The 15,405-nt window shown below is 44.3% G+C and overlaps 1 protein-coding gene across 2 annotated transcripts in view; it reads left to right on the top strand.

Moving 5' to 3' along the window:
• The window catches only part of NOSTRIN (nitric oxide synthase trafficking), a 743,535-nt gene that overhangs the window by 130,799 nt on the left and 597,331 nt on the right, over positions 1–15,405 (top strand). The gene's annotated exons all lie outside the window — the stretch shown is intronic.

The following is a 15,405-nucleotide window of genomic DNA, read 5'->3' as shown; positions in this document are numbered from 1 at the left end:
TGATGCGGCTCTCACGTCTGCTGCCCCGAGATGGGCCTACAACTCCTGCTGCTCTGGCCAGAGGGCCTCTCTGTCGCCACCAGCTCAGGAGCAGTGGCGGCCCCTGCCCTGTGCTGGGCGCCACTGAATTCTGGCCCCTCGGTGCCACCTCACACATCCCCTGTCGGTATACTGAAGGCGCGGACCTTCCGCCTCACGGCTTGGTTGGCTAAACTCCCTCTGCCCGGGGACTGCATCGGGCTGCCCCCTGGGGGCTGAGGTTCACAGCTGGGCCCCAGATGGCGCAAAAGGAGTTTGACCGGGCGGCCTGGGATCACTGGTGATTGGACTTGACCCTACTTGTAACTTCCGGGATATCGTAGGTGGCCACACCCAGACCTGGCCCATTCTAAACTCCTCTAGCCTCTTGATTTGCGCACTGCTGACATCAAATGTGTATCTACCTCTGCTCTGTGGCCACCAGTAATGGGAATCCTTGTGAACATTAACCCCTCTTCATTCAGCGCTGTGGCATGGCGGCTTGCCCTACAATGGAAGTTAGCTTCACTATTGCATGTTTTTACCACAAATACAGGAAATATAGGAACATCTGTTACGACTTTTTAATTCATTTACTGACAGTAATGGTACTGGTCTCACTCCTAAAAGGGCAATTGCCAAGATAGCCCTCATCCCCAAGCCAGGTAAGTACCATACATTATGCTCGTCATACCGCCCTATTGCACCCCTTAACACAGACGCAAAAATCCACACAAAAATTCTGGCTAACCGACTAAAGCCCTACCTGCCCGGCTTGATAGATCCGGATCAGTTGGGGCTGATTTGCCAACATCAAGGGGCAGGCAATGTGCGCTGCATAGCCCATTTAGTGGAAAAAGCCCATCGTTGGGGAAATCCCTGCCTGCTTACTATCTCTTGATGCTGAAAAAGCATTTGACTGTGTGGACTGAGTCTTGCTATGGGCGGTCCTCCAGAAAATAGGCCTGGGACCCAAATGGTCGTTAGAATCATGGCATCGTATGCTACTTCCCTGACGCAGGTTAGGGTCAATGGCCAGCTCACACAGCCAATACACATACGCAGAGGCACCAGGCAGAGCTGTCCACTCTCCCCCTTGCTATTTGCCCTTGTGATCGAGCCAAAAGCAATAGCCATTTGTCAATCAGGAGATATTAGGGGCATTGCCTTTGGGGGCATTGAGCATAAGATAGCATTGTTTGCAGACGATCTCTTACTCACCTTAACAGCACCCAGTACCTCGCTGCAGGCATTGATATCAATCCTGGGATCATTCGAGGTAACCTCAGGACTTAAAATCAACCTGGCTAAGTCATGGGCATTGAACCTGTCGATACCTAGCTAGGTCATCCTGGAACTGCAATCCCTCACCCCTTCCCAATGTGTGTCACACTCGATCCGCTATCTTGGGTTAAATTTGACCCCCATTCCCTGTCTACATGGACACAGGCAAACTGGCCAGAATGTAGGAAGGCAGTGCTAGAGGACCTGCGAACCTGGAAATCACTCCCAATTCCGTGGCTTGGACGACTTAACACAATTAAAATGTCCATCCTGCCAAAGATATTATATTTATTCCAATCACTCCCCACTCCAATACCGGAAGCTGATATAGAACGCTTGCAACGGGACCACACCAATTTTATATGGGAAGGGAAGTGCCCGAGATTTTCAAACAAACTCTTCATGTTACCTAGAGATAGATGGGGGGCTAGCATGTCTCAGTCTCTTAGAATATTACTGGGCATCACACCCCGATACATTTCAGAATGGGTGGTCCGCAAGAGCGAGAAGGACTGGTTACATATGGATTGGGCGGTGGCCTGCAGGCCGCTATGGTACCTAGCCTGGCTACCACAGGGCACCCGGCCTCAGAGGGCTTACAAGCTACAGTACTAGACATCTGGGAAAAAGTTGCAGTACAGGGTCCTCACCTCTTTCCCCTCCCCTAGCACACCATTAGCGCGTAACCCAAACTTTCCCCCAACCCTTCAGCAGCAATCCTTTTCGGGGTGGAGAGAGGGAGAATGCTGCATATTCCAGGACCCCTTCGAGGGAGATAGATTTCAAACTTTAGATCAATGCAAGAGAGACTATTGCCTACCTGAGGAGTCTAGACTACAATATTACTAGATTCAATATTGACTACACACACCGTTAAACACTCAAGGGGCAACTCGGCCCTTCAGCCCCTTTGAAACACTAGTGTGCTCATATGATGGCTCGCAGGGCTTGATCTCCTGTACTTATCATGTATTGCAGCACTGCACCCCGATTAGACCCCAAATATATCAAATACAATGGCAAGCAGATATTACCTAAGAGGTCACCCCGAACTAGTGGGAGCAATTATGGCTCAACACTGAAAATATTCAAAAGCATACCACAGCGGGAAACCACATACAAACTCATGACAAGATGGTACTGTACTCCCCAGTGCTTACATATGATGTTCCCCAACTCTTCACCCAATTGCTGGCGCTGCCAAACTGTGGCTGGGGACTTCTTACATATATGGTGGACCTGTCCATTGTTGCTCCTTTATTGGAAGGAGGTGTTAAGTCATATTAGGGACGCCCCAGGCTTCCCCAAACCAAACACTCCCACTGTGGTCATATAAGGAATTAGGCCCTTAACGCTCTTAACTATGACCCACGCAGACTGGTGCCTCATATCACACATGCTCGGAGCTGCCAAGCAGCTAATAGCACTTTACTGGAAGAAGCCAGATATGTTTCCCATCGCAATGTGGTTTACACGTCTTTGGCACACCATGGCGATGGAGCTCCTTACCTCCCGGGTGGCACACACTAAATTTAAATGTACACGTACTTGGCAGCCTCTGCTAGACTACTTTCCAAACTGGAACATATATGCTTTACTCCTCCCAATCTCCGTGCCCTCCAATTATTTGAGGTTGTTATGCTAACCCAGGACCCTGACACTTCACATAAGACTCTTCAGCATGACAACACAGGGAGCCCGATATCTGCCCCTTAGCCCCTGATGGGGAAATTGGGGACCCCTCACTTGGAGTGACACCCGATCCCCTGCCTTTCTTAATAATTTTTTTCTCTCACTATCTTCTATTTCTGTCCTTTGTTGACTGTTCTAGCACATAACTTCTGTTATTCTAGAAATATGATACACAGTGATAATGCCAATATCGACCTTGTGTAAACCTTTGAAGACAGCTGTATATTATGCTGAAACTAGTTAAATGCTTTCACACTGTGATGTAAGACTGCCATTTTGTAATAAACGGATTTGAAAAGGAAAAAAGAATGAACGCTTAGGTCTGGGAAACTGATAATTTTGCCAGGTTGAAATGGCTGTTTAACACTGCACTACAGGCGGCAGTGGCAGGTCTGAGGAAAGTCTTACTTTAGTGGGTGACACAATGAGTGCTGCAACCCCACTAGTAGCATTTAATTTGCAAGCCCTGGGTACATGTAGGACTATTTACTTAGGGCCTACCTGTAAATTATATGTGTTAATTAGGTGCAGGCCAATTGCACCATGTTTTTAGGGAGTGTGTACAATCCTTTAGCCCTGGTTAGCAGTAAAGGGCACATAGTCCTAAAGCCAACGAAAACAAACTCAGCATAAGAGGAGGGCGAAGGCAAAATGTTTGGGGGACTACCAACTAAGGGTGTCATGTCTAACAGGAGGATACATAGTTTTTCAGATAATAAAACCACTAACATTTAAAAAACTAAAAAACACTCACTGAGATTCATCAGTTATACATAACTGACATAAGTATAACTTAAGTTTCACTTGCACAACTATGATACACTCACTGCTTATGGCCGCACATATTACATCACTGATAATAGACGCTGCAAGTTATACTTATGTCAGTTACTTATAACTGGTGAAATTCAGTCTTTTTTTGTTTTTTAAACATTCATTTTTTTATTATTACAACTCATAGAAAATATGTCATTATCTTAGCTTTCTAGCACACCAACCATAATTCCTTTGGCTAAAAGAAACACCTCGTGTTTTTCCTTTACTGCATTATCCTCTGTAGAAATTTCTTTCAGTTTTACAGAATTGATCCATCAAGGCAGCGTTCACTTGTGCCATACGTTTGTCATAAATACAGTATGTTAGCACTCTTAGTTGCTTGTCAGAACTCTGTAGAGAAGCTGCAGTTGATCATTAGGAAATTAAACAACAGACTGCTGCTGGTATTGGAAGTTTGTGTTTCTGTCCGCATTTCAGAATGTTATACTTATATGGATTAGGAAGATATTTGAGAACTCATAGAAAATGTGTCCTCATATTAGATTTCTAGAACACTTACCATTTTTTTCAATGAAAAAAAACTTTGTTGAGCTTTTACTGCAGTCTCATTTGTATGAAATGCTGTCAGTATTACAGCTTTGATTCTATCAAGATGACATTCAGGTGTACTGCACTTCTGTCATAAATACAGAAAGTTATTGTTCTAGTTGTTCATTGGAACTCTTTCTTGATGCTGCATTTGATTACTAGGGAGTTAACTGATAGAGTGTGGCTGTTGCTGAAAGAACAATCTGCATGCCAAAATGCTTTACTGACATGGATGAGAAATATATTTGAGAAATTGTAGAAAGTGTCTCCTCATTTTAGCTTTCTAGAGCACAAACCAATTTGTGAATGACAACATGAACTCCCTAATATGGTTCATTTCTAAAAACAAATGGTTGAAACCTCACCGTTTTGATTCCATGATGTTCAGGTGTTCCACTATTGTGATAAATACAGAATGCTAGGGCTCTAATTCTTCATTAGTGGTGAACCTGCAGTTAAATACTGTGGAATCAGCCGACAGGCTGCTGGTGGGAGTATGTTTATTCAGAATATCAGACTGTATTCTCACTCCGTGTGAAACCTATCTTTACCTCTGAGGCTGCCTCCTCTTTTGTGCTGGTGGGGTGAGATGACTGAGGATCTCCAGTCTCAAAACAAGTAGATTGGGTGCATTCGGAGATGGGAGGGGCATCCCACATAGCAACCTCTCCCTGGCTCCACAGCAACATGCAAACTTACTGTGTCCCTGGTACCACCTGAACCCAAAGTGAGTCGTGCCTCCGGGGCACCTGGGATATGCCACCCGGCAAATCATGGTGCATTTCTGGAAGGATCACCTGCACCGGCACACACCAGCAGCCTCATTTGTTCACTGGACCACCTCCTCATGATGTGACCTCTCTCCCAACATGGAGTCCACATTAGCTGCTGCTCCTGCCCCTGCACTGGGGGCACGGTTAGCAATAGCTGGCGATATCAGACACAGATTACCTGGCTCCAGGGCTGATCCAGTTGCCATCCACAGTTGCCATTTAGGCTCAGATTTTTTTTGTGGAGCACACTACAACTTGTCACCTACCCTGTAGAACTTAAGACAGGGTGACAGCAGAGTCTTTGCTTTTTCTCTAGGCTCCACAGTCATGGGCAGCCGTCTTCTCTTGTCAAAATAAGAAGAGGATGCTGGATGGCCGGTGTTCCATAACGTGTATATATAAAGCACATGTTCACCTAGAAGGGGTATTTTGGCACTGGATAACAAATGATTATTGTTACCCAACTCAATGGCCTTTTTTTTAATTAGTTTCAGTTTCATCAGTCTTTATTTCGATTGTAAAACCATAAAAGACATACTATGAAATGGATAAACAAATACAATCCATAAGTACATGAATATTATCAATATTAAAATCACACAAAACCAAATCAGCACAATAAATTACCTAAAAAGCATTAAACCATTAGTTCTCTGCACTGATGACTGTTATAAACATCAATTAAAAATATTGAATAAATTCTCGGCCCGTTACAATTTCATTAAGAATACAGGAAAAATAAAACCAAGTGGACAAGTTAGGATGATAAGCCCTTGATTTCGTTTGCCCGTATCACCCACACCCAACTCCAGAATCTTGCCACAGCAATCACGATGGTTTCATGTGTACAGGTCTGTCGGATCCTTAGAGCAACTACAGAATCTCTTGTAGCTAGGTTGGAACAAATGGGTTTAAGCCATTTCGACCTCGGTGGGTTGTACGCTGGACATACCAATAAGATATGGGCAATTGATTCTGACTGGCCTAGACAGAGCGGGCATAAATCAGACCTTGGTTTAAGCCATTTCCCAGAGAAAACTCTGGTAGGAAGGGAACCTACCCGGAACTGGTGGTAAAGCTTACTGTCCAGAGGTTTTAAGATGATGTCCCAATACTGTTCAAAGCCAGCCTTATGTTTCAATGACAAGGAATCCCTAGTCAAGGTAGGCCTGATAGTAGAGGAACACCTTTTGGACTTCACCATGTCCATATAAGCTGCTTTAAGCTCTTTTTTGATGGGAATGGGGACGTTTCTGGACTCTCCCACAGTGTACCCCTATCTATCAGAGTATTTTTTATATGCCGAAGCCACTTGATCTTACTTAGGCATCTAACTCTCCTAAAATCCAATAAGGATTTAGCATACAATGACAGCTCAGGTGTGGCCCACAGCCTTCTCCACAGTGCTATAGGCCAAATCCTCAATACTGATACATCCTAAGTCCAAAAACAAGGGCATAAAAGGAGTAGATTGCGGCCGACCTGTTAGTGCCCACATACATTAGTTTTGGGCTGTGGCTATAGGTGTAACATCTTCCTGGCCCCACAATTTCGCACCATATAAGATGGCGCTCACAACCTTGGAATTATATATTTTTAGTGCGGGAGCTAGGGATTAGTGAAAGTAAGCCTGTGCTCTTTTAAGAGAGCGCCAGCCAGCTGCACATGTTTCAAAGCAAGCACATCGATTTGAGGCTCCCAGTGCAAATTCCTACTTAGAGTTACCCTCAGGTAAGTAAATATCTCAGTCTGCTCTAAAAGGACATTATTCATAAGGACCTTGCCCCTCTTGACCTTTTGGGAGTGGAGCACCATAAACTTTGTTTTGTCCACATTGAAGACCAACTTATGATCGCGGCAGAACTCCTCAAATCTGGACAGCGCAGCCTGAAGACCAGATTGGGTCGTCCGCAAACATGAGCAGGGTTTTTTTAGGCCCCCCAGAGTTGGAGCGTCGGTGGGGCATGTGGAGTAATACTGTACCACCCTATCGATGAACAATGAGAACAGAGTAGGGGCAAGGACGCAGTCCTGGTGCACGCCCTTAGTTACCGTGTGTGCCCCATCGGTCCTGGGCATAATTTTGATCATGCAATTTAACTATCATGGTTAACAGCTCCGTCAGCATCCCAGCCTCCAAAAAAGCTTGCCACATCTTATTTCGAGGGACAAGGTCAAATGAAGACTTTAAATCGATGAAGGACGCATATAGCGTACCCCCACCTAGGATAACAACCCACCAAAATATCATTACAAATCTAAGCACTTGGTCGATTGTACTGGTATGGGCTCGAAACCCTGCCTGCATAGATGATAATATGTTAAATTCCTCCATCCACTGCTGTACTCGACTCAGTACTAGCCTCGCCACTGTTTTCTGGATAGAGTCTATGAGGCTGAGGGGCCTGTAGTTACCAGGAAAGGCACAGTCCCCCTTCTTATACACCGGGACTATAACAGCACCAGACCAGGTAGCAGGAAGACTCCCACCACTAGCAATGGCATTTGCTAGATAGGTAATGTAAGTCACTCAATTAGCTTTGTCATGGGCAAATAAATCCGCAGGAACACAATCAAGGCCCAGGGCCCTACTACTCGGTCCAGGGAGAGGACTGTCGCTACCTCCGTTTCCTTAAATACCAAAGTAGGTATCGGGATGGGAATTTTAAAAACATCAAGGTTATCGTTAGGCAAAGAGAATTGTGCCTTAAAATATTCGGCCCACTGATCCGGCGAGACAAAGTTTAACGGTGATTTAAATGGACCACCACTACCCCTGCCTTTTTTAAATCTACCTCAGAAGGATGAAATACTGAGTGGATCCACCAGGATTTGACACCTGTCATCATGAGGGCAAACACATACCCATACAGTGAACACATTAGTCCACTAAGCCACCAGTCCCGGCTCTAAAAGCTTCTCCAAGGAGGGTCCGCCACCTTGATGCACTGACCATGCCCTCCATGGACACACTATTACTTACACTGATAAGGGACATTTTAATTGAAATGAATTCCTCTGTACAGCTGGGGTACCACTAAAGAGATTCGTGATTCTTAGTTTACAGAAGACAGTGGTGCTCTTGTGCTGAAAGACATTTATGAAGCTCTAAAAGCTCTCCTTTCTTGGGTTCAATGCATGACAATTCATGTATTCACCAGCTTCAAAACAATATTCGATATCTTGTAGGGAGGAACATTGTCTTAATAAAGTGGAACTATGGCTTTGTGGCTTCTTAGAAACTTTGTTGGAATTCATTACTCATAAGTGGTATTCTCAGTTGACTAGCACAATATCCTCAGGACTGAAAACACCACCACAAAGATGTGTCATTTTTTCACCTCCTACACCAAAGCAAAAAAATCCCCATCTGGCTCTTGTATTGGTAGGCCTCACCGGGAGATATATTCATGCTAATTTGGAGAAGCCTTGTAGGTGTATGTCTTCCTTCCTCTTCTTCTCTTACTGAAGACTCTAAAATTGAGTCAACCGGGAATGCTTCATGATTCTAGTTACTCCTGTTGCTCCATGTGTTCTGCATTTCTGGCCTTCTGAAACTGTTAAGGTCTTTCCTGTTCCATGTACACCTGTGGTGTGAATTGTTTTTCTTGTCAGAGTGGGCTGCTCTACCCCACGTAGCTTCTATCTCTGTGCTTAGCAGCTTGCGACCACTTGAGGCTATCTCCAAATACTTTAGTAATTTGCCATGAGCCAGGCATTAACGCTAAAATGTGCCTTTACTGAAAAAAGTGGCTTAAAATCTGCCACTGGGCTCTTTGCCAATGTATTCTACCCTTCCCCTTGCTCTTTGGATGGTAAAATTGTATTTGTCTCTCCTGGTCTAGATGATAAATCAAGGTTAAGTTCCAGAGATCCAATTTAGTTTCTCCAAACTATTTTTAATAGAGCTGCCTTAGGCTTGGCAAATAACATTCTAGGGTTCTTAATGTTTAAATGATGTGACCACTCGGACCTGGATGTTTAAACAGTCTGCCCCGGTCATGAGCACTATGTATATTGTTGTTTCTTTCTTCAGCGTAAATCTTCAGATTGCTGGCCATCTCAGAAAGCCTTCTCCCATTACACTCTTAAAACCCTGCAGGAAAAGTCGACCCTGACATAGTCCTGGTTGATTCCTGTCCTTTGTTTCCTCAGAATGACCCTCTCCTTACCTTCAATCCTCTGCATGTCTTTTATTTCTGAATATAGTGGTCTCTCAGTCACTTGCCTATTTGTCTTAATCTGTGCTATTATAGTTCTGCAAAGGGCTCACACCTCATTTCGTAGCCACAACCTCTCCACCATTTCCATGAAATCACATGGCCCCCACTAATGATCACATCTAACAGGTATTAATTTTGATCAACCACAAAGAAGCTTGAGTAAATGCATAGCTTTATTGTTTTCTTGAGCACATGACTAATCCCAATAACCTATATAATTGCAATGACAATTACTATTACATGGATGAGGAGATACTGTAATCTTCAAAAAACTGTACTCTCATTTTAACTTCTGGAGCACTTTCCATAAACTGTATGAAAAAATAATGGGAGAAAATAGTCTTCTCTCACACATGGTTCATCAAATGCCAGAAAAGGGACAACATTTTTCACAGGATAAAATCACGCGAGAACTTACCAGCATTCCTAAATTGAGTAACACCATCAACAAATGATTTGTATTGTGACTGAAATCTGTTCTCACCATAGGTATGTGCTCTTGTTTTCACATTCTTGAAGTAGATGTTAATTTTTCATGCAAAGTCTGATCTTAATATATTGAGCTTTGCATGAAAACTTATGTGTGTTTGCACGGATCTGTCCCAGTAATGCCCCTTGACTCAACTTGGTAAAAAGAAGCAAGTAGAGGCTTTTGCACAAAGAAAAAGGCTCCTTTCCAATACAAAGCACCTTTTGTGCTGGATACTAAGGGCAAGATTTAAATGTTGGCGTTAAGCATACTCCATCGCAAAAGTGACAGAGCTTGCTTGCCGCCAACTTTATGGTCGGCCTGCTAAATTTAACAGAGGGTGGACCATAGTTTGACCATTGCAGAGAATACTCCATCTCTGCAATGTCCAAATTGCTCTTATGGCCCAATAGATTAATGCGCATCAGCAGTTTAGACCCAAGAGCACATTCACAGCTCCTTTTTCTCACAAGACATTAGATCTTTTCGAGATTTTAGTTGAAAAGGATTTGGAAAAAATTCCAACTGTTCAGAAGAGCAGAAACAACTTGACTAGGCACGAAAGAACTACATTGAAAAGACTAGCGGAGAACGATACTCTAAAAATAGTACCAGCAGATAAAGGGGGAGCCCTAGTGGTTCTCAACAACTCCTACTATTTAGACAAGGTCCAGCAACATGTAACCAATGAAGACACGTACATTAAATTGGACATGGATCCTACAACCCAGTTTCAAACAACCTTGAAGACTTTACTGGATAAAGCTTTAGAAAGGGGTTGGATAAATGAACAGACTAGTAGTTTTTTGACAGTACAACACCCAAAAAGACCACATATATACATGGTGCCTAAGATGCATAAGAATGCAGTTGACCCACCATGTGGGTCAATACATGAACCCTTAGGGAAATTTTTGGACCACTATTTGCAGCCACTTGTACAGCAATGGGGCACATACATTCAAGACACAACAGACTACTTGAAAAGAATCAATGACGTTGTCATTGATCCAGACGAACAAATCTGGTTATGTACTATTGACATAGCATCATTGTACACCTCCATTCCGCATCAGGAGGGAGAGGAGGCAGTGGAATGGATGTTGTTGAAACATGACTATGAGGAAGGTACGAACGTGTTTCTTCTAGAGCTGTTACATTTTTGTCTCTACCATGGGTATTTCAAGTGGCAGGACACCGTTTATCTTCAAAGGACAGGAACCAGCATGGGTTTTACTGGAGCTCCGACTTTTGCTAATATTTTTATGGCAAAGTATGAAGAAGCTATAAACAACAGAAGTAACAGAGGGTCTCAAAATAAAGTGCCCAAAATTAACAACAGGTCAACCACAACCATAAGACCACAGTGATATACCACAGAAGTTCTCAGCAGGATGCGAGAAATACCCATCAGTCACCACACGGATCCGCCCTTCATCATTTGGGATTTTATCCGTACCACCCGTCTGAGAAAATCGGTGCCACACACAAAGGTCAACCCGGTGGTAAGGGGTTACCTAAGTGGATGGTGGCAAAGACAGTGAGGTATGCCACTCGATGTTAATGAGTGGACACAAACATGGGACTGGGGTGTGCAGTGTAGAAAGGAGTGAGAGGGTGAAGAAACCAAACTGGGAGTGCGTTAAAATTGGTTTGAACAAAGGCACTTAACAAGAATTTATTCGGTGTGTGCCTGACATACCAACGTTAAAAATCGATATGACCCAAGGCTGTCAAGTTAGGTGGACGGCCTGGGGTGAGAAATGGTCGACTAGTTTCTGCAAATATGCGACTTTTGTGTCTTTGCATTCATCAGGACCAACAATGAAATTAAAACTACTGCACCAAGTGAATTTAATAAAGTGAAAGAAAGCACCGGGAGAACAAAAAAGTGAACATTGTCACCTGAAAGCTCCGGGTGCCCTTACAGTCTGGGTTAATCCCTGTGGGAAAAAAAGGTTGGGTGTAACTATCGTTTAATATCTGGGCTGGTAACAAAGTCCACAACTGTGGATCTAACATTAAGTCATTTTCAAATTGAGGAAAAACGGGCATTTAAAGCACATATGGCCCGATATAGAAACATTCAGTCAGGAATTTCATCATCAAAACGTTTCCCAGTCCTTACCTCAATCTGTAAGGTAGACTGGCCTCACCCCACCTGGCAGCGGCTCAGGGGAAGATGAAGCACCGCTCTAAAAAGACATGTGAAACACATATCAACACACAGTATGCACAGTGCAAGAACGAAACACTTCAAGATCTCAATAGCTAAAAACAAGTTGGAAGGAGTATCCTTCCAAAAGAAAAATCGTTCCCAACAATGGCGGGGCCGGGGATCAATATGAGAGCAAGTATTCTCCTTTACACAGATGTAGCGAAGTGGAGAAAGGAAAAGAAGGGAGAACCCCTCTTACCTCTCCGTCGGTACTTCGGGGCCGGCGTCCTGGCCGTCTGGAGAGGTACCGAGCAGCCATGGTTCGCCTGTTTAAAAGCCGTGCTCCCATTGGTCGCACGGTCACGTGGGGCCCTTCACTGTCTTCCTCGATTGGCTGTAAGTAGACGAAGCCCATAACTTGATTGGCTGTTCTCACTGTGAGCCAAATCAAATCATTGGTCGATCCGTAATACGAAGTCATGGTTACAGACACACACGACACAGGACGTGTGTAAACAAACCAGAGCGGGGTTTAAGAGGGATCATGACTGGAAAACATGGTTAAAGAAAAGAAAAGAAAAACACTGCGTTTATTCTGGTATTCCCGCTAAGTATAGCAACCATCTGAAAGTTGATAATATCAAACGGGAAGCGGCGGTGAACGTGTATGGATGGCTTTAAAGCTGAAGGCGAACACTGTATCACCATGACATTTGAAAAAAGTGCACAGCAATGCAGATGAGCTGAAGCAATTCATTCAAGTAGTCACGAGTTATGACTTTTCACAAGAGTGTCCTAATAAATGCAATATCCTAGGTTTATAAAACACATAGGATAACAGGAAAACACCTGAAAATAGGCAGAGGGACCAGGAAATACGGCCCTACAGTGTTTAAGGTGGACAAATGCAGTGGCGTCAATATGGACAGGTTCAATTAAGTGACGTCACTCGACCCTATTAGTTGAATTCCACAAAGGATGGAAAGTGAGTAGCAGGGACTCAAACAGAAAATCACACCTCAGGGAAGGGCACTAGATACACCCTATCAAAACTGTGTAATCATTGTCCAGTGTATAGGTGGGCGGATGGAGGAGTACGCAGGCCTGATGACATAATGTGATGCCCTGAGATCTAGCCCAATAAATTGACAGTGGTTCACAGGACGGACCACGGAATATCATCGTTTAATCCGTCTCTGTGAGTCCCCAATTTCAGTACCCATCTTTGTTCTTTAGTCAGCAGATATTTAGTTACATCAGCTGTGTGTTTGGGGATAAAGGGTTGCTCCAAAACAGTCCATTTGAATTCCGAGGCTAGATGTTTCGCCTCCAGAAAGTGAGCAGTTAACTTAGTGGCTTGTCTGGCACATCTGATGGTACTCTTGTGCTCAGATATCCGTATGCGGACCTTGCGTGTTGTCATACCCACATACTTATAGCCGCAGGGGCAGGTGATGAGATAGACCACGTGATCACTATTGCAATTGGTGAATTTAATTTGCTTCCATGGTCTAGAAGTGCCAATGTCGATTTCCAATGATTTCGTCGTCTGTGCACAGACCTGGCAATTACCACAGGGGTGATGCCCCTGGACAGGAGGGAGATTCCATAGTGCTCCAACCGCCCTTGGTGGATCTTCGCGTGGCCTAGTGTGTACTAGTTTGTCCTTCAGATTAGGACCCCTCTTGAATGAAACCAAGGGACGTGGAAGTGTTAAGCGTCCAGAGTTCAGTATTGGCCAGTGTTTCTTTACAACACCTTGTATAGTGTTGGAGAGGCTACCATAGGTATGAACAAAAGTTAGGCGGTCCAGGTCCGGCTTGGAAGGCCTGGGTTCTAACAATGCTTCGCGGTTATTGTTCATCGCCCTTTTCATGGACCTTTTCACAAGTTTGGGTGGATATTTTCGTGCCACCAGTTGCTTGCTCAGCTCATTCGAATGTTTTTTAAAAGCTGTTTTCGTGGAGCAGTTCCTTTGAACCCGTAAAAACTGGCTGAAGGGTAAACTCTCTTTTAATGCTTTAGGGTGGTTGCTGTCAAAAAGCAGTAGGGAGTTCCTGGCGGTGGGCTTCCTATACAGTTCAGATTGTAGGCCCTCAGGGCAAGACACAATAAGCAATGGTGAACTTCAGGTAGTTGTTTCTGCTGTTCAGCCAACCGAGAAATTCCAGGCATCTGTCACCTTTTCCAGGTTTTCAGGTTATCGATAAACGGGTTTCCATTGTTCAGTACGTGATTTTGCTCGAACCAGTGGACATAAAGGTTATGTCCACTGGTTCGAGCAAAATCACGTACTGAACAATGGAAACCCGTTTATCGATAACCTGAAAACCTGGAAAAGGTATATCGATGACATTTTTGTAGTGTGGAGAGGGTCAAGTGACAGATGCCTGGAATTTCTCGGTTGGCTGAACAGCAGAAACAACTACCTGAAGTTCACCATTGAGGTGGGACACCAACGACTGGCCTTCCTGGACTTGCTTATTGTGTCTTGCCCTGAGGGCCTACAATCTGAACTGTATAGGAAGCCCACCGCCAGGAACTCCCTACTGCTTTTTGACAGCAACCACCCTAAAGCATTAAAAGAGAGTTTACCCTTCAGCCAGTTTTTACGGGTTCAAAGGAACTGCTCCACGAAAACAGCTTTTAAAAAACATTCGAATGAGCTGAGCAAGCAACTGGTGGCACGAAAATATCCACCCAAACTTGTGAAAAGGTCCATGAAAAGGGCGATGAACAAATTTCCGCGAAGCACTGTTAGAACCCAGGCCTTCCAAGCCGGACCTGGACCGCCTAACTTTTGTTCATACCTATGGTAGCCTCTCCAACACTATACAAGGTGTTGTAAAGAAACACTGGCCAATACTGAACTCTGGACGCTTAACACTTCCACGTCCCTTGGTTTCATTCAAGAGGGGTCCTAATCTGAAGGACAAACTAGTACACACTAGGCCACGCGAAGATCCACCAAGGGCGGTTGGAGCACTATGGAATCTCCCTCCTGTCCAGGGGCATCACCCCTGTGGTAATTGCCAGGTCTGTGCACAGACGACGAAATCATTGGAAATCGACATTGGCACTTCTAGACCATGGAAGCAAATTAAATTCACCAATTGCAATAGTGATCACGTGGTCTATCTCATCACCTGCCCCTGCGGCTATAAGTATGTGGGTATGACAACACGCAAGGTCCGCATACGGATATCTGAGCACAAGAGTACCATCAGATGTGCCAGACAAGCCACTAAGTTAACTGCTCACTTTCTGGAGGCGAAACATCTAGCCTCGGAATTCAAATGGACTGTTTTGGAGCAACCCTTTATCCCCAAACACACAGCTGATGTAACTAAATATCTGCTGACTAAAGAACAAAGATGGGTACTGAAATTGGGGACTCACAAAGACGGATTAAACGATGATATT

The sequence above is a fragment of the Lissotriton helveticus genome, chromosome 3_1 (genome assembly GCF_964261635.1).
Source record: "Lissotriton helveticus chromosome 3_1, aLisHel1.1, whole genome shotgun sequence".
Classification (NCBI taxonomy): domain Eukaryota; kingdom Metazoa; phylum Chordata; class Amphibia; order Caudata; family Salamandridae; genus Lissotriton; species Lissotriton helveticus.
Note: the sequence above shows the minus strand (reverse complement) of the source record. Positions and strands in the feature narration are given on the sequence as shown.